At 36.4% G+C, this 19005-nt stretch overlaps 1 long non-coding RNA gene across 2 annotated transcripts in view; it reads right to left on the bottom strand.

The window, feature by feature from the left end:
* Positions 1 to 19005, bottom strand: part of LOC131487153 (uncharacterized) — a 108296-nt gene that overhangs the window by 24820 nt on the left and 64471 nt on the right. For both annotated transcript variants that reach the window (XR_009249636.1, XR_009249635.1), the window contains exons 2-3: positions 4966 to 4983; positions 3880 to 3932 (exon numbers count right to left, since the gene is read on the bottom strand). This is a non-coding gene — a long non-coding RNA (uncharacterized LOC131487153). The remainder of the gene's footprint in view (positions 1 to 3879; positions 3933 to 4965; positions 4984 to 19005) is intronic.

The raw sequence follows: 19005 nt of genomic DNA on the forward strand, positions 1-19005 counted from the left end.
GGATCTTGGATATTTCACTCTTCCTTTCTCCCTGCTCCCTCTTCCCCCTTAGGCAATGTGGCCTCTGATGGGACACTCTGAAGGGGAGACTATAGTAACACACCCTAGAAGGTGCCCTATCCTTCACTGAGTTTAACAAATGACCTCCTTCATTGTAGAGACAAACTAATCACATCTCTAAGGTTTCTTTGGGCTGCTAGGCAAAGTAATTCCAAAGGGCTTTACATGAGTTTTCACAGGACACACAATTATCAGCAACCTGCTATGTCACAGGACATCCATTAACACCAGGGATCTGCACAAAGATAGCAATAGTCATTAGACATAACTCAGCAAGAGAGTTATCTGACACTTTTTGGTCCCATTGTAGGAAGACCATAAGCAATAGCTAGGGAAATGCTTCCATAATTTTCTTTGAGACCCTTGGTTGGGTTTCTAGTTTGAGCCACTGGGCAAGCTCAACTAGGGAGTCAGGGGCTAAAGAGAAAGATGAGTGATCTTCCTTAGAAGTGAAAAATTTCTGTAAACAATCTTCTAGCACTCCTCAAGAAAGGTACATTAGCATGGCCAATGGTGCCCAGTGGACCCTCAGGCTTTTTACTCTTGCTATTCCAGAATTACATTTCGTGCAATTGACATTTCTGCTGTCTGTGCCAATTTTGTCATGCAATCAGGTTTAGTGGTGGTCAGTTAGGACACTGAGAGAAACTGAAAGTAAAAATTAAGCCTTTATTTACTTACTGCAACAGTAAACACAAGAGGCAAAAAAGAGGTGTTAGCTCCCCAGTGTTGAATTTTTTCCCCACAAAATGGCATTGGGATGGTGTTAGGTGAATGCAGTGCAGACAGGGGGAATTGTCTTACTGTCCAGGGATTACTAACAGAAGACTACTACCTCTTTATGGATCTATGGACAAGGGGTAGGCAGAGGAGGAAGGATTAGCAGTAAAGAGGTACTCAAAGTGGAAAAAAGTGCCTCAGCCAAAGCCCCCTAATAACTAGGTCTTGGTGGAGGCTCTTTGGCTCAAATATAGATATACATATGAACATGGCTGGACCAGAGTGCTTGAGTCCTTGACTACAATGACTTCCAGAAAACTGCAATGTACTGGCTGTGTACCAAGTCTGAAATGGGGTGGGCAGCTTTCCCCCATAAGCCCTGCCAGGCAAGCTTAAAGATTTATAATTCTCTTGAATCAGGCCTAAAAAACATCACATATAGGATTTTCTCATCTACAAAATGCATATTTAATATCTACTATATGGGATAGTAATGATGTAATAAAAGTTAAAGGTAAAACAAGATGTCTATGCTCTTTCTAGGTGCTAGAACTGGACTCCTCAGTGTATGTTGGCTCTTAATCAGGAAGGTGGACTTTGTCTACAGGTTCAGAGGATTCAGAATATAAAAACATTTGAAAGCATCCTCATAAAAATTCCATACCATGTATCAGGGTCCTGGATTTTCCGAACCATGTCCCTCATCTCAGTATAAGAAACCTGCCTTTGTTAGACAGTTAACTGACTTTTAGTTCCATCCTTTTTTTTTTTTTTTAATTTTTTTTTTCAACGTTTTTTATTTATTTTTGGGACAGAGAGAGACAGAGCATGAACGGGGGAGGGGCAGAGAGAGAGGGAGACACAGAACCGGAAGCAGGCTCCAGGCTCCGAGCCATCAGCCCAGAGCCTGACGCGGGGCTCGAACTCACGGACCGCGAGATCGTGACCTGGCTGAAGTCGGACGCTTAACCGACTGCGCCACCCAGGCGCCCCTCCTTTTTTTTTTTTTTTAAGTCCTAGGCTTGATTCTTGGCTTTCTCCACTCCATTGCTAAAGAATATGAAAACTTCACTGTATATAACCAAAGGGACCTTTTGGTTGTCAATAGCTGTAGTAAGCTTGGCTTTTATTATCATTTTGTATCACAACAACACAATAGCCATCAATACCATTATCCTTATAGCTATGATTTCCTCTACCTTAGGAATCAGACAAATCTGGGTTTATATCTTAGAAGTGACTTTTGAAAAGTTATGTGACTTTCAGAAAGTCATTCAACATCCTTATGATTCCATTTCCTCATCTGCAAAATACAGATTTACTAGCCACCATAAAAAAAGTAATGGTGTAATAAAAGTTCATGCAGCACAATGTTTGTTTTCCTACTTTCCTTCATTTATTCACTTTTCTCAAGCATTCTTTTTTCTATTATTTCTTCAAATGAGTTTTCTGCTTCTCTCTCTCTCTCTCCTCTCCTTCTGGGATCCGTATTATGTGGACTTTTTTTCTTGGTGTTATCCAAGAGGTCCTTTGAACTAGCCTAATTTTTTTTTAATTATATTTTCTTTTTTCTTTTCACAGTTCGGCTTGGGTGCTTTCCACTAACTTGTCTTCCAGGCCACTGATCCATTCTTCCACATCCACAAATGTACTATTGATTCCCTCTGGTGTATTTTGCATTTCTGTTATTGTTTTCTTCAACCCTGGTTGGTTCATTTTTACATTTTCTATCTATTTATTGAAATACTCACTGAGTTCATCTATTCTCTCCAGCCCAGTGAGGATCTTTATGATCATTCCTTTAAACTCATTATCAGGCATATTGTCAAGCATCCTTTTTGTTTGTGTGCTTGTTTGGGGTATGGATTGTTTGTTTTCAGTTATATTAATGCCACTTCATTAAGATTATTCCATGAAAACACTTTATAAACTCTAAGCTTTATAAAAATACAGGGTTATTTTTGTTTAGTTTTGTCCAGAAGATACATGACAAAATAGAGCACAAAATTTCTGGCTTTACACCTAGTTGTCAAACATAGTAACTCAGAGGTCAAGGCATGTTGTTTAATTTACTTAGAACAATTGTCCATATTTCCAAATGTAAGGTAAAACTCTCTAATCTGCCTCACTTACAGTGAAGTTTGAGAAATAAATAAGTTAATATAAATGATAGTGCTCAATAAATTCTAAAGCAGTATACAAATAGAAAACATCATTGTTAACATAATTTGGATAGCCCCCTAAATGAGTTCCTCAATATCCTAGCCTGTTCAACACATAAGAGCTAAATAAGTTTTCTAAAAGCAGAACTCAAATTATATCATTTCTCTGCTCAAAATTCATCAGGAGCACCCCTTTGCCTCTCAAATAAAGGTCATACTTCCTACCTGGCATTTAGAACCCTCCTCTTTATAAAGGTTTATCATCATTATTCATGAATACAAATGGTAAATGCTTCTGGCAAAGTGCACAACTTTTTAAAAATAATAATCTAAAGAAGGGATATACGCTTTTTGTAATAAGAAAACTAACAAACACAATATGAAAATGTCTCAACTACATGCAATGACCAGCATTAATGACTTTGTGGGCATTCTATCACACTGATCTTCCTCAGAGAAAGATGTATAAGCACATATACAAACACAGAGGGGTTTTGTTTCTCTGAAATGGTTGCCCTTTTTATTATAAGATAAATGTTTTATATAAAATTAACTGGAACTTGCATTTTTTACTTTCTGAAATATCCGTGAAATTTTTGATATACAAAGAGCCAGGAAGTCAAGAATTCGGTATTTACAATTACAGCAAAATGTATAGTTAATGGTTGTTCTTGAACTCATCAGAGAACTGAAGTTTTAGGGCAAATTGCCATTCCAAAATCTGAAGAGACAGGCACGTCTGCAGAGATACAACCATGACCTGCTTTATCTGGAACAAAAGTTGCTGGAGCCATTAAATGATAAAATTTTTAAACGGTAATTTTGATTAAATGCCAGAGGCTGAGTGGACTAGCTTGAGAGCGAGAAGCTAACTTCTGGGGCCTCAGTCTTAAAGGTGCTCATAACAGTTGCATTGGCCTTCTCTCAGGAAACTTACCAGGTTCTCAGGGTGAGGTCTGAGGAAAATCCTCTCAGAAGCTTGCATTTACACTGAAAACAGAGGAACATCAGAGAAAGAATAAATTAAGATAAAATAAATGTGTTATTTTTTCTATTTGTCAGTGATCTAAAAGATAACTATTTAAAGCAACAGATGTTAAACTATATTGAGTGATTATAGCAGATGGGTAAGTGAAATGAATGACAACAATATCACAAACATGGGAGGGAGGAATTTGGAATACTTTAAGTTACCTGCAATTCAGAAAAGCCAAATAGTGTTATTTAAAGAGGGATTAGGTGAGTTTAAAATGTATACTGTAAACTTTGAGATGACCACTAAATTTTTTTAAAAGGATAAGTGATATGCTACAGAAGGAGGTAAAAAATGTAATTATATAAAATGTTCAATTAAAAACAGAGAAAACCAGACCAAGACTCCCTGATGAACACGGATGTAAAAATTCTCAACAACAGGGGCGCCTGGGTGGCGCAGTCGGTTAAGCGTCCGACTTCAGCCAGGTCACGATCTCGCGGTCCGTGAGTTCGAGCCCCGTGTCAGGCTCTGGGCTGATGGCTCGGAGCCTGGAGCCTGTTTCCGATTCTGTGTCTCCCTCTCTCTCTCTGCCCCTCCCCCGTTCATGCTCTGTCTCTCTCTGTCCCAAAAATAAATAAAAAACGTTGAAAAAAAAAATTAAAAAAAAAAAATTCTCAACACCATACTAGCAAATCAAATCCAACAGTACATTAAAAGAATCATTCACCATGATCAAGTGGGATTTATTCTTGGGTTGCAAGGATGATTCAACACAGTAAAACCTTGGTCCATGAGCATAATTTGTTCCAGAAACATGCTTGTAATCCAAAGCACTTGTATATCAAAGTGAATTTCCCCGTAAGAACTAATGGAAACTCAGATGATTCATTCTACAACCCAAAAATATTCATATAAAATGATTACAATACTGTAATATAAAATGATAAAGAAAATACAAAATATAAAGAAAAATGATTACAATACTGTAATATAATACAAAATAATAAAATACAGAATATAAAGAAAAATAAATTAACTTGCATTTACCTTTGAACACCTTCGTGGCTGGTGTGAGGGAGACAACAGAGAGGAGGGTTATTGCACAGGATAACTTTCACTATCACTAACAGAATCACTGCTATATACTGGCTCAATAGAATCTTTTCCTTTTCATGCAACTTTAACAAGGAACCTATCCAATGACACTTTTGCCTCCTTTTGAAGATTTCACAGAAATGTGACATTGCATTGTCGTTAAATAGATTCATCATTCGCACTGCTACAGTCTTATTCAGGTGGTGTTTTTCTATAAAATTTTACACTGTTTCCCACATTTTACACATCTTCCTAATTTCATTTGAAGTGAAGGATTCCTCTGCCTTTTTCTCCCCCTCCTCTGCAAACAAGATGCAAATGTAGACTTCTCGTAAAATCTTGGACTTTTGGCCACTCTCATACCTCATTAATACCTCTCGATGATTTCCTTCTTAATTCCCACCACAATAATCTTCTTCTTCTTACTACCTTTCTTTTCAATGTTTTTCTGCATAGGGGCCATTGTATACACTCACACAGATGTTGACTACAGCACAGTATTAATAAACTCTTGTCATATACTGTATTTAATGTAACTGGCAATAAGGCAGCAGTGGATGGTGTCTATATCTGCAGACAGTCTGACTTAGAATAAAGAAAAGCATTCCTAAGTTTTGGAAAAGCAAAGGACTGTCCACAGGTGCTTTGAAGTGACTAAAAATACACTGCCAGTTGCAGGCACCTTCCAATGTTCTGAAAAATCACTGATTTCTTCCAAACACCATGGTCTGAGACCGAGCATCTGAGTATGGGAGATGATCACCCACAATCCCACAGTGAGAGAGAAAGAAAGAGAGAGAGAAGAACCATTGGCTCAGTTGTGATCATGTAACGTTTGGCATCACATACTACTCATATTGCAAGACATTCGTTTATCAAGTTAAAATTTATTAGAAATGTTTGCTTATCTTGAAGAACACTCACAGAACAAGTTACTCACAATCCAAGGTTTTACCATACTCACCAATCAATGTGATACACCATATTAATAAAAGAAAAGATAGGGGCGCCTGGGTGGCTCAGTCGGTTGAGTGTCCAACTTCGGCTCAGGTCATGACCTCGCAGTTCGTGAGTTTGAGCCCGTGTCGGACTCTGTGCTGACAGCTCAGAGTCTAGAACCTGCTTCCGATTCTGTGTCTCCCTTCTCTCACTGCCCCTCCTCCACTCTCTCTTTCTCTTTCAAAAATAAATAAACATTAAACTTTTTTTAAACTTTTTTTAAAAATTTAAAAAAAGGAAAGAACCATATGATCTCATATGCATCTCAATAGATGCAGAACAGCATTTGACAAAGTACAGCATCCATTCTTGATAAAAACCATCAGCAAAGTAGGGGCAAAGAAAACATACCTCAGCATCATAAAGGCCATATATGAAAAACCTACAGCTAATATCATCCTCAATGGGAAAGAACTGAGAGTATTTCCTCTATGGTAAGGAACAAGACAGTGATGTCCACTCTTACTATTGTTATTTAACATATTCTGGAAGTGCTACCTGCAGCAATCAGACAACAAAAAGAAATAAAATGCATCCAAATTGGCAAGGAACAATTCATACTTTGACTATTCGCAGAAGACATGATACTCTGTGCAGGAAACTCAAAAGACTCCACCAAAAACTTGCTAGAACTAATATTCAGAATTCAGAAAAATTGCAGGATGCAAAATTAACATATAGAAATCTGACGCAATTATGTACGTCAATAATGAAGGAGCAGAAAGAGAAATCAAGGAATAAATCCATTTACAATTGCACCAAAAACAATAAGATACCTAGGAATAAACTTAACCAAAGAGGCAAAGATCTATACTCTGAAAAATGTAGAACACTTATGAAAGAAATTGAAGAGGACACAAAGAAATGGAAAAATATTCCATGCTCATGGATTGGAAGAACACATTATTAAAACGTTTATACTACCTAAAACAATCTACACATTCAATGCAATCTCTGTGAAAATACTACCAGCGTTTTTCACAGAGCTAGAACAAACAATCCTAAAATTTGCATGGAACCACATAATACCCCCCCAAAAACTAAAGCAATCTTGAAAAAGAAAAGCAGGGCTGGAGGCATCACAATTCTGGACTTCAAGTTATTAAAAAGCTGTAGTGATCAAGACAGTATGGTACTGGCACAAAAACACATAGATCAGTGGAGCAGAGTAGAAAACCCAAAAATAGACCCATAACTATATGGTCAACTGATATTTGATGAAACAGGAAGGAATATCCAATGGAAACAAGACAGTCTCTTTAACAAGTGGTGTTGGAAAAGCTGGACAGCAACATGCAAAAGAATGAAACTGAATCACTTTCTTAACACCATACACAAAAATAAATTCAAAATGGATGGAAGCCTAAATGTGAAACAGGAAACCATTAAAATCTAGAGGAGAACACAGGCAGTAATCTCTTTCACATCAGCTGTAGCAACTTCTTACTAGATACATCTCTTGAGGCAAGAGAAAGAAAAGCAAAAATGAACTATTGGGACCTCATCAAAATAACAAGCTTCTGCACAGCAAAGGAAATAATCAATAAAACTAAAAGACAACCAATGGAATAAGAGAAGATATTTGCAAATGATATCTAATAAAGAGTTAGTATCCAAAATCTACAAAGAACTTATCAAACTCAACACCCAAAAAACAATCCTGTGAAGAAATGGACAGAAGATATGAACAGACATACAACTGGCTAACAGACACATGAAAAGATGTTCAACATCACTCATCATCAGGGAAATACAAATCAAAACTATGATGAGATATTACCTCACACCTGTCAGAATGGCTAAAATTAACAACTCAGGAAACAACAGATGTCAGCAAGGATGTGGAAAAAGAGGAACCCTCTTACACTGTTGGTGAGAATGCATATATATGTGTATATATATGTATATATATATGTATATATGTATATATGTATATATACATGTATATACATATATATACACATACATATACATACATACATATATACATATATGTATGTATATGTATAATATATGTATATTATAATATACATACATATATACACATGTATATACACATATATACGTATACATATACATACATACATATATACATGTATATACATATATACATACACACATACATACATGTATATATACACATACATATACATACATGCATATACATACACACACACAGGAATATTACTCAGCCATAAAAAGAATGAACTCTTGCCATTTGCAATGATGTGCATGGAACTAGAGCATATTATCCAAGGCAAAACAAGTCAGTCAGAGAAAGACAAATATCATATGATTTCACTCATATGTGGAATTTATGAAACAAAATGGATAAACATGGGGGGGAAAGAGAGAGGCAAACCATCAAACAGATTCTTCACTAAAGAAAACAAACTGAGAATTGATGGAGGGATGTGGGTGGGGGTGGGCTAAATAGGTGATGGATATTAAGGAGGATACTTGTGATGAGCATTGGGTGTTGTATGTAAGTGAAGACTCACTAAATCCTATGTCTGAATTTCATATTACATTGTATGTTAATTTACTGGTATTTAAATAAAAACTTGAAAGAAATAAAAACACCAAAAAAAATAGGAAAAGGGGAAGATTATTATATAAATAATCACTTCATATGTTAATGGCTAAAATAAATTAATTACAAGGCAAAGACTATTAGAATGGAAAAAAGTAAGACTCACTGAATTTTATCTACAAGAAACCCATTTTAAATGTAAAGACTCAGGTTAAAAGTAAAAAGATGGAAAAAGATATACCATGCTAACACTAACCAGAACAAAGCTAGAGTAGCTATATTAATTTCAGTTAAAAAAGAATTCAGAACAAGGACCACTCTCACAGATAAAGAGCTCATTCTCTAAGAAGATATAATCTCAAGCATGCATCCACTGACAGCAGAGCATAAAAATATATGAGGCAAAAAGAGATTGAACTAAAATGAGAAACAGAGAAATCTAGTATTAGAGTTGGAGACTTTAATACACATCCCTCTTTCAGTAACTGATGAATTACGCAGGCAGAAAATCATTAAAGATGTAAATGACATAACAGAACTACCATTATCAACTTGATTTAATTGACATTTATAAAATACTCCATTCAACAACAGCAGAACATAAATTTGTTTCAAGCTTTCATGGAACATTCAACCAACATAGGTCACATTCTTGGCCATACTTTAATACACCTTAACAAACTAAAAAATATATTTTTTTGGTGTTTATTTTTGAGAGACAGAGACAGATAATGAGCAGGGGAGGAGCAGAGAGAGGGAGACACAGAATCTGAAGATTCACATTTATTTCTCTGAGCTGTCAGCAAAGAGCCTGAAGTGGGCCTTAAATTCACAAACCATGAGATCATGACCTGAGCTGAAATCAGACGTTTAACTGACTGAGCCATCCAGGTGCCCCACACCTTAACAAATTTTTAAAATTGAAATTGTATAAATTACGTTCTTAGGCCACAATGGAATTAAACTAGAAATCAGTAATAGTAGCTGAATAACCCCGAAATATTTGAAAATTAAACAGGAATCTTCTAAATAATCAAATGGCCTCAAGTTGGCCTGGCAGCACTCATCTCCCCAACTCTTGATATGGGGATATAAATATGAATACTTTCTGTCAGCTGAGGGCAACAGAGGCCATCACCCTTCCTCTAGAATGACATTTTCCCATCTTTCGGGACCAGTGGACCCATGTTCAACTGCTGTTCAGAGGGAAGCTTCTTCACGTTAGCCCTCAGAGTGCTAGTTTGAATATTTGCCACTAGCACTTAGATCTGCAAGTGTGGGGCTCAACCCAGGTCCATGCCATAGGCTTCAAGGTTCATCCTAGAATCATTCTTGCTTGTGGGGTATAGTGTTCAGGGCTTGAGATTTAGGAAAGACTCTTCCCACACCCATCCCTCCTGCTTGTCATCAACCACCAGCAAAGGCCAAATGCTGCAATGCCATCTATATTCAGGGCTAGCTGATTTGGCAGATGAGACGTTAAACACTCCTCAGTGGATTCTGGCTTTCACGGCCACCATCCTGCTGATGTCATTGTTTTCTTTGTAAAAAAATTCATCACATTACAGTCTTTTCAGGATTTTTCATATCTCTCTCCATAGATTTTGAGAAAATTCCACCAAATAAATATAGGGAAATTCTGTCTGTGTAATTTATTCAACCATTCCTTTATTGATGTTAATTTTGTTTCCAGTCTTTTGTCCCCAAGAGCAATGATTCTAGAAAAATCCACGGAAACACTCTTATACGTTATGTTTTTATTTTTAGTAGATAGATTCCTAGGAAGGGGGTTGCTTTGTAGAAAAATGTAATTTAAAAAAATATATATATGGTACCAGATTGTTTCTCAGTAAGGCAATAAAATGAGAAAAGTCTTTCACCAGTGATAAATGGTAGAATTGCTCCACATGCTTTTGCTAGCCATTGGTTTTAGAGTACATTTTAATTCTGGCAGCTTGATAGAATAAAGTACTATTTCATTTTTGACCTGACATTTATTTCTCTGATATTGAACTTGAGAATCTTTTCCAGTTCTTGCTAGCCAAATAAAATTACTCATTCATTAGCTGGCCATTTCATTCTTTGCCCATATTTGTCTATTAAAAAATTGTTTCTTTATAATAGAATTTATTTCAGGATTCTCTGGATTATTCTCCTTTTGTCTGATCTATTTTCTCTTTCCATGGCAATATCATATGCACTTATTACTGTAGCTTTATAACTAATTCTGACCATTCTTTTTTATTTTCATACTTTCCTTAAATTCTCTGATATTTGGTATTACATATAAACTTCAAGTTAAGTTACCAGTTTTTTTTTCAAAACTCACATCAGGATTCAAATTGTTGTTGCATTAAATTTCTAATAACTTGGAGAATTGTCATTTTTTTGTGATGTTAAATTTTTTCATTCAAGAATATCCTATTTTTCACATAATTTGTTTGCTATTGTTTTTGTAATTTTCTTAATTTCCTTCCCCACATTCTTTATTAAATACTTTATAGATTTCTGTTTATATTATGAATGGGATTTTTCCTAACTCCTCAGGTTATTTATAGCAAGAATGGTTACTATTTGTCTGTTTACTTTGTTATACAATAACTTTCCCAATTTTCTTTTTCTGTTGAATAATATTTTTTCTACAATATTTTAGGTTTGCCAGCTATGCAATCAACTCACCAACAAAAACCAAATAATTTTTGTTCTTCCAAAATTTATAAATATTATTTGATTTTTTTCTCTCAGTATGTATTTTACATCCTTCAGTATAATAGTGAGTAATCACAGTGCTAGCAGGTATCCCTTTCTAATTACAATTCTAATTGTAATTAAAGTATTTATTAACGTTTCACAAATTATATTTATATTTATATTTGCTTTGGATTATGATAATATTTATCATATTTATGTAATTTCCTTATATTCCTGTTTATTGGGGTTCTAATTAGGCAAGTCTTCTGAATTTCCTTTTAAAGTATATTTTCAGTATTTTAATGATATAAATGTATACATTTTTCTCTAGTTTTTTGAGGAAATGAGTTATGCTAGTATAATCCTTGGGAACAATGATAGCTTTATTTGGCAATGTGTTTGAGTATTTTTTTTAGAAAATTTGTTCTGTAGCAATACAGGAGATTTTACCCTCTTTATAGGTTTTAATATTAAAGTTATGATGGCTTCATAAAATTGGGAAGTTGTACATTCCCTCTAAACTTCAGTAACCTAGAACTCGTCATTTATTTATTAGTTACATAGCTTCCCTTTTTAATGATATTTCCTTAATCACCATTTCAATGCTTTTCTTTTTATTTTCCTTTTTTGACAGTTGGCCTATTAAATTTTCTTCTCTTGAATTGATTTTATTAATTTATATTTTGCTAGAACACAACCCATTTCCTCTAGGTTTTCAAATTTATCCATAGTTTCATATAATATTCTCTAATGACTCTTTTCATTACTTCTGTATTTATTGATATTTATATTCTGAGAATATATTGAAACATTATAATTAATAAATATCAATATAAGCCTCTCTGAACTGCTTGCAGACTGGAAAGCACAAATTTGTTCAAGTGTTACTATTTCAGAATTTTTAGGGAAAGTAATATTTGGCCTTGGTTGCTAATTTTGGGTGGAAAAATATATTTGGAATCCTTGAATTAGAAAATATACAACCACAGAAAGCCATTAAGCCATTAATGATTTAACAGGAATTTTTTGGGTATGATTTTGCTTTTATTTAATAATCACACTGGCAGGGCAACAATATCCTTATCACAGAAATGGAGAAACATTGCCAGGAAAAGAGCAGATGGCAAAGAAGATCAAGGTCATAAAATACATAGAAAATACAAGATATTGCAAAAAGCTTTTTTCATGTTTCAGTAACATAAGAAGCATCGCTAGCAACATCATTATGACAAAGGACAGAAAGACACACCGAAAAATTAATAATAGTGTGCTAATGAAACAATTAAACTCTAAAATTTGACTGGTCATATAGTTACAGTATGATTTTTTGACAGATAACTGAGTCATTTTCTCATTTTATATCTTAACTAAGGTTATTACAAAGAAAAGCAAAAATACCTTATGTTATTTTATAAGACCCGGCCCACTCATATAACATCAATATTTATATTTATCTTGATAAGATTAATAAAGTCAAATTCCAAATGACCATTCTGACCAAGTCATGAAAACTGAATTTGTTTTAGATTATTAATTACTACCACGGTTGAATGTAACTAATGGTCATTAAAAAAACTGGAAAGTGCTTAGACAGGGAGAGTTAGACTGTCTTTCCAAACTCAGGTTCATTTTCTGGATCAATAACAACAACAAACACATGTAGTACATACTATGTGCCATATTCTACTATATGTGATTTACATATATAATGTTAGACCAATGCAATGAGACAGACTCTAAGATCATGCTGTTTTATACTTAAGGAAGTTGAAATGCACAGAAAACAATTATTTCTAAGGTCACATGGCTTATAAGCAGTAGAGCAGAGGTTTGAACACATGGCTCTTTCCAGATTCAATGTTCAAAACTACCATTCTTTATTTTTTTTTAAGATTTTCATTTTAATTCCAGTATAGTTAACAGAGAGTGTTATATTACTTTCAGGTGTACAATATAGGGATTCAATAACTCTATACACCATTAGTCAGTGCTCATCATAAGTGTACTCTTAATCTCTATCATCGATTGCACCCATCCCCCACCCACCTCTGATATGCTCTCTTTATTTTAAATGAGTCCCCTCAACTAAGATTATTTTTTCCCAACAAGAATGTTTTTTACCTGGAGTATGCTTCAGAATACATGGTTCCAAAAGATATATGTATGAAACATACCATCCAAGAAAAATAGAATACACATTTTCTTCAAGCACACACAGAACCCCTGATTAAATCACATACAAAGAGACATAGCAAATATTACAAATTTACGAAGACTGAAATCACACCAGATATATTTTCCAACCACAATGGTAAGAAACTAAATATCAACAATAAAGCTGGAAACTCTACAATGTAAATATTAAATATTTAATATGCAAATATTAAACAACACACTACTGCACGAGCAATGGGCCAAATAAGAAATCAACTGGCGGCTGCCTGGGTGGCTCAGTGGGTTAAGTGTCTGACTTCAGCTTAGGTCATGATCTCACAATTTGTGGGTTTGAGTCCCTCATCAGGCTCTCTGCTTTCATCACAGAGTCCACTTCAGATCCTCTGTCCCCCTCTCTCTCTCTCTGCCCATCCTCTGTTCTCTCTTTCTCTCTCTCTCAAATCAATAAAAACTTTTAAAAAAAGAAATCAAAAGGCAAATCAAAATATGTCTCAAAATGAAAAAGGAAACACAATATCCAGAAACCTCTGGGATGCAGCAAAAGCAGATGTTAGAGTGAAATTTCTGCCATGATGCTTTGTATTAAGAAAAAAACTTCAAATAAATGACTTAACATTACAGCACAAGGAACTAGAAAAATAAGAAACTTCACTGAAATTTAGTAGATAAAGGAAATAATAAAGAAAAAATCAGAAATAGAGACCAGAATAAACAAAAACATAACCTAAGGAATCTTAAGCATTTATAAAAAAGATATATAACTGCATGAAATGAAAAGTAAATATGTTTCATATTAAGATGTGAGCAAATTTTCTTTCTAAATTTAGCAGGAAAATGTTTTCCTATGGCTTGAGTGAGAAGAACTCATCATTGCATTGGAAAAAAAGCCTAATAAATAGCCCTCTTATCTTCCACCTGATCTCTGAACCAATACAAATATAAGACAAAAGAGCCAGAAAATGGAGTTCAAATTACCACTTTTATGACTGAGACTAGAAAGTCTGACTAATATATGCTGGCAAGCAGGCTTTCTAATAACAAATCCCAAAGGTAGACAAACTTTGCTACCAAGACATGGAAGCGTTGGAACAAGGAAAGTCACTCCCACCACCCCTTCTCCCCAGAGCAAAGAGCCTGCCCAAGAAATAGGACAGAAAACATACTTTCTAGTGCTTTCTAGTGCTAACTGAATCCAGGAGCTATAGCAAAGACTGGTTGAGCAATACATACCTAGTTACTTCTCCAAAACTCACCAGTAATGCTAAGTCACTCCTCTTCACAAAGAGTGGAAAAGTTGAAAAAAGAAGCTAGGAGGATCAGGCTCATGGCGTTTCCTCCAACGGTAGAGAAACATTTAGAAAAAGGAAGAGATATTTCCACCTTATACCTTAGAATTACCACCTCTCATTCATTTATTGATCCACTCATGCAACCATTAAACATTAATTACACTCTACTAATATCTAGGTTGTTAAAAATATCAGTCTAAAAAGCCCCTGTAGGGGTGCCTGGGTGTCTCATTCAGTTGAGCGCTGACTCATGATCTCACAGTCCATAAGTTCGAGCCCCACATCGGGCTCTATGATGACAGTTCAGAGCCTAGAGCCTGCTTTGGATCCTGTGTCTCCCTCTCCCTCTGCCCCTCCCCCACTCGTGCTGTCTCTCTGTTTCTCTCTCTCTCTCTCTCTCTCTCTCTCTCAAAAATAAAATAAACATTAAAAAAAAAACTTTTAAAAGCCCTTGTAGGTCACTCCCCAAAACACTATTAAATACAATTTTCAAAATGACTAAAATCTGAAGATAATTTGTTGTACTTCCTAGATGCCAGCTCCCTTTCTCCCTAGAATGATTAATAGAATGGGAACAAAAGGCCTGTGTTGCATATAACTATTTCTCTGGTATTGAAGTAAACATTGATGTTTCTAGCATGCCCTGGAAAGAGTTCTGTGAGTATGGGGATAGCAAGTGGGCCTTACTTATAACACCAGTTTTGGCACAGATATCACAGGTAGTAAATACCTATACAATACTGATATCTAGACTTTTCTGTAGTATTTGCCCTGGCATTCCTAACTCCACCAAACACAGTAGTGCCATCTTCAGATATATATAAATAACATCCTTCTATATTCAGCATAAACTACGTAGCCTGACTTGTAAAGCACTTTATAACCTGGATCTTGCCCATATCTCTAGAGTTTTCTCCCACTACTTCTCTCTTAGTACTCACTAGTAGTGATCTACTAAACTACTTTCCATTTATTAAACTTCCCAGCCTCTCTCTTTCACCAGTGGACCTGTCTACACATTGATGTCCCTCTGGAACACTTTTTCACCCACACTCACCCTTTTTGTATATTTCATGTTTCCGTTCTTCAAGAGGCAGTGAATGAACCAAGGGTGATATTCAAAACATTTAACAAGTGTGGCTTGGGCACTGGTGAGCATTCATAATGGACATAGGCTGTAATGCTGGAAAAGAATCATGGAAGGCTGACAGTGTTCAGAGATTAACCCTTACTGGCAGGTTCATGAAAAAGTGTAGAGGGGAGATCTTTTAGAGAGAAGCCTGAATGGCCACAGTGTCAGGAAAAACAATTGGGAGCACAGGGAGAGGCTATTTACTAAACTGTTCAGAAGTTATTTCACTCTTTTATTAAGTGGTCGGGCCCTTCTGTTGTAAACTAGCTTAACATCTGCCTTTTATAATTCCATGAGGTTAGGTATCCCTTATGTTCTCCCATGGTGTTTATCACCTCACACCTCTTGTCACACCATATTATAATTTCCAATTCACTTGTCTGCCTCTCTCACTAAATTAAAAGTCCTTTAAAGTCAAGGACCTTGTCTTGTTTATCATGGTGCCATCATCACCCAACATAGGGACCAAAACATGGCAGACAAGTGTCATAAATATTTGTGAAAGGGAAGGGAGAATAAAAGGAAGATAGAAGGAAGGAAGACAGAAGATTTTTAGTAGATCAGATACACAAGTCCTATTATTATTGTCTAATGTATAGAATTACGAACAAGTGTTAAGCATTTGACTTCAGCTCAGGTCGTGATCTCACAGTCCATGAGTTTGAGCCCCATGTTGAGTTCTGGGCTGACAGCTTGGATCCTGGAGTCTGCTTTTGATTCTCTCTCTCTCTCTCTCTCTGCCCCTCCCTGGCTCCTTCTCTCTGTCTTTCTCTCTCCTTCTCTCTGTCTCTCTGTCTCTCTCTCTCAAAAATAAATAAACATTTAAAAAAAAGAATAGAAAGACATAAAGATCATTTGATCCAACCTCCTCCTTTTATAAAGACAGAGAACTGAAAAGGAGTTAGTATCTGCTCAGCATCAGGTAGCTAGGGAAAGTATTCACATGCCCATGTCCACGTTTAGTGCTCTTATCTTTTTACTTCTCTGAACCTTCTGAAAACTAAGATTGAACTATACTGACAAAATATTCCCCATTACCGTTCTTTGGAATTGAAATTTATTTAAGATATTCCATAGCTACTGCAAAGACCTTCAGTGTATTTCAGGAAGGCATTATCTTTCTGTGGTGCTGTTTGATATTCATATAAAACAAAAATTCCCATATACGTGTTAATATATTTGTCAGAATTAGACTCTGAAATTCTATGAATTCAGGTTTGAAGGTGAAAATTCATGCCTTTATTTTATTTCAGCATGTTCCATGATCACAACACATGCCTCACACTCCAGAAATAGTGCTCATACCTCACAAACTACCTAGCCTCAGGTGAAACACCTGTGTTCTTGAAACTAAAGTTCTCATGATATTCAATTAAAAAGAGAACATACAAACTCTTATGTGGCTCCATGCTGCACACTCCCACATTCCTGGGAGAGAACGTAAGTAAACCTTCCTTTAAATACTTACTGAATGTAAGTGAGCAATAAATTAGGTTCTTAAGCTCCCAACCCACCTAAATAGTTTATTTGTACTAGCAAAGTATAAAGTGAGACACATGGTCCACTGTCAGGGAGTTGTAGTAGACAGTAAAGTAGCATATGTTTTGAATCAGTTCCTCTTGCTGGTTTCAATAAAGCAGAAACAAGGCTTTTTACCTATTCAATCATACAAGCCACAGTTGTTTTACAACAACATTTCTCAGAATGTGTCCACTGCCATACCAGCAAACACTAGTAAAAAAAGAATTCTCAGAGCACAGAGGATTATTAGGGCAGCAAAACCATCCTATATGATGCTATAATGGTGAATACATGTTGTTATACATTTGCTAAAATCCATGTACAATACCATCTGTGAACACTAATGTAAACTATGGACTATGGGTGATGATGATGTGTCAATATAGATTCCTGATTGTAACAAATGTACCACTCTGGTGGGGATGTTGATAGTGGGGAAGCTATATGCATATGGGGACAGGCAGTCTGTGAGGGCTCGCTATACTTTTCTGCTCAACTGTGCTGTAAACCTAAAACTACTTTGAAAAACAGTCTATTGAAAAGAAGAGAGAATACTCTCTTGTCTCGTGTCTCTCTGACTCTGTCTCATGTGCAAACCATACACATGCAGAGAAGGACATGGTTCAAGAAACTTGGAAATTGCTGTATGTTGCGTCTGTCTCTTAAAGATGGTTGAGTATAGGAGGAGGTGTTAAGATGGCAGAGCAGCATGGAGACCCTGAACTTGTTTCATCCCTGAGATGCAGCCAGATCAGCCCCAAGCTGTTTTGAATATGTAGGAAATTGATTTGAGGATTAGCACAACAATCTGCATAACCTGACCCACAGAACTCAGGAGGAACATAGTGTGGAGAAGTGAACTGGGAGAGAAAACCCACAGAGGATAGGGAGCTGTTTTTGCAAAGAGAGGGCAGGAAAAGGGAAAGGGGCAGAGTGTGGTGCCCCAGGATGGTGCAAGAAAAACACTCCCCCAGAAGTAGCTGGAGAGAAATAGAGAGAAAGAGTGAAAACACTCTCAGGGGACTGAACAAGAAATCTGTTCTCCAAAACCATTGATGGGAAGAAAGGAGAGGGCTTCAATACCACCAGGATTCTATAAACAGGGGAGCACAAAGTCTAAAGTTTCAGAGATCAGTGCCTGGCAGTTCTCTGGTGAGGAAGTAGGGGGAATCCCAAGGAGCAGGCAGCAGTGTCTGAGGAGTCCAACTGCCACATGGAGAGAAGTGGTTCCCCTGCTTGGAGTGCATTTGGTAGAGGCCATATGGCCTTCTGGCAGACAAAGGTCCCAGCAGACCACAGAGAGCAGCTACATTTGCTGATATTGGGACAAAGACACCAGAGGGTGGCAAAACCTTCTGCAGGTTGTGTGCTGTGGTTTGCCATAATCTCGGAACCTCTGCCATTGTGTGATCAAACATTTTCTGAGGCAAGCCGGCACCTGGCCATTGCTCGGTGAGACCCTCCCCCCAGAGAGTTGGCACAGGTCCAAGCTGCAGGGTCTCTGAAGTATGGGGTTTTGAAACACAACCACATCTGAAATAAAACTATAGGGGGAGGTGAGGCCTGGCAGGCAGACAGCTTAGACATGGACAGGGTAGAGGTGGAGAGTGGACAGAGGCCAGAGACAAAGAAGGGGTACTTGATCGTGGGTC

This window comes from Neofelis nebulosa, chromosome 10 (genome assembly GCF_028018385.1).
Source record: "Neofelis nebulosa isolate mNeoNeb1 chromosome 10, mNeoNeb1.pri, whole genome shotgun sequence".
Taxonomy (NCBI): Eukaryota; Metazoa; Chordata; class Mammalia; order Carnivora; family Felidae; genus Neofelis; species Neofelis nebulosa.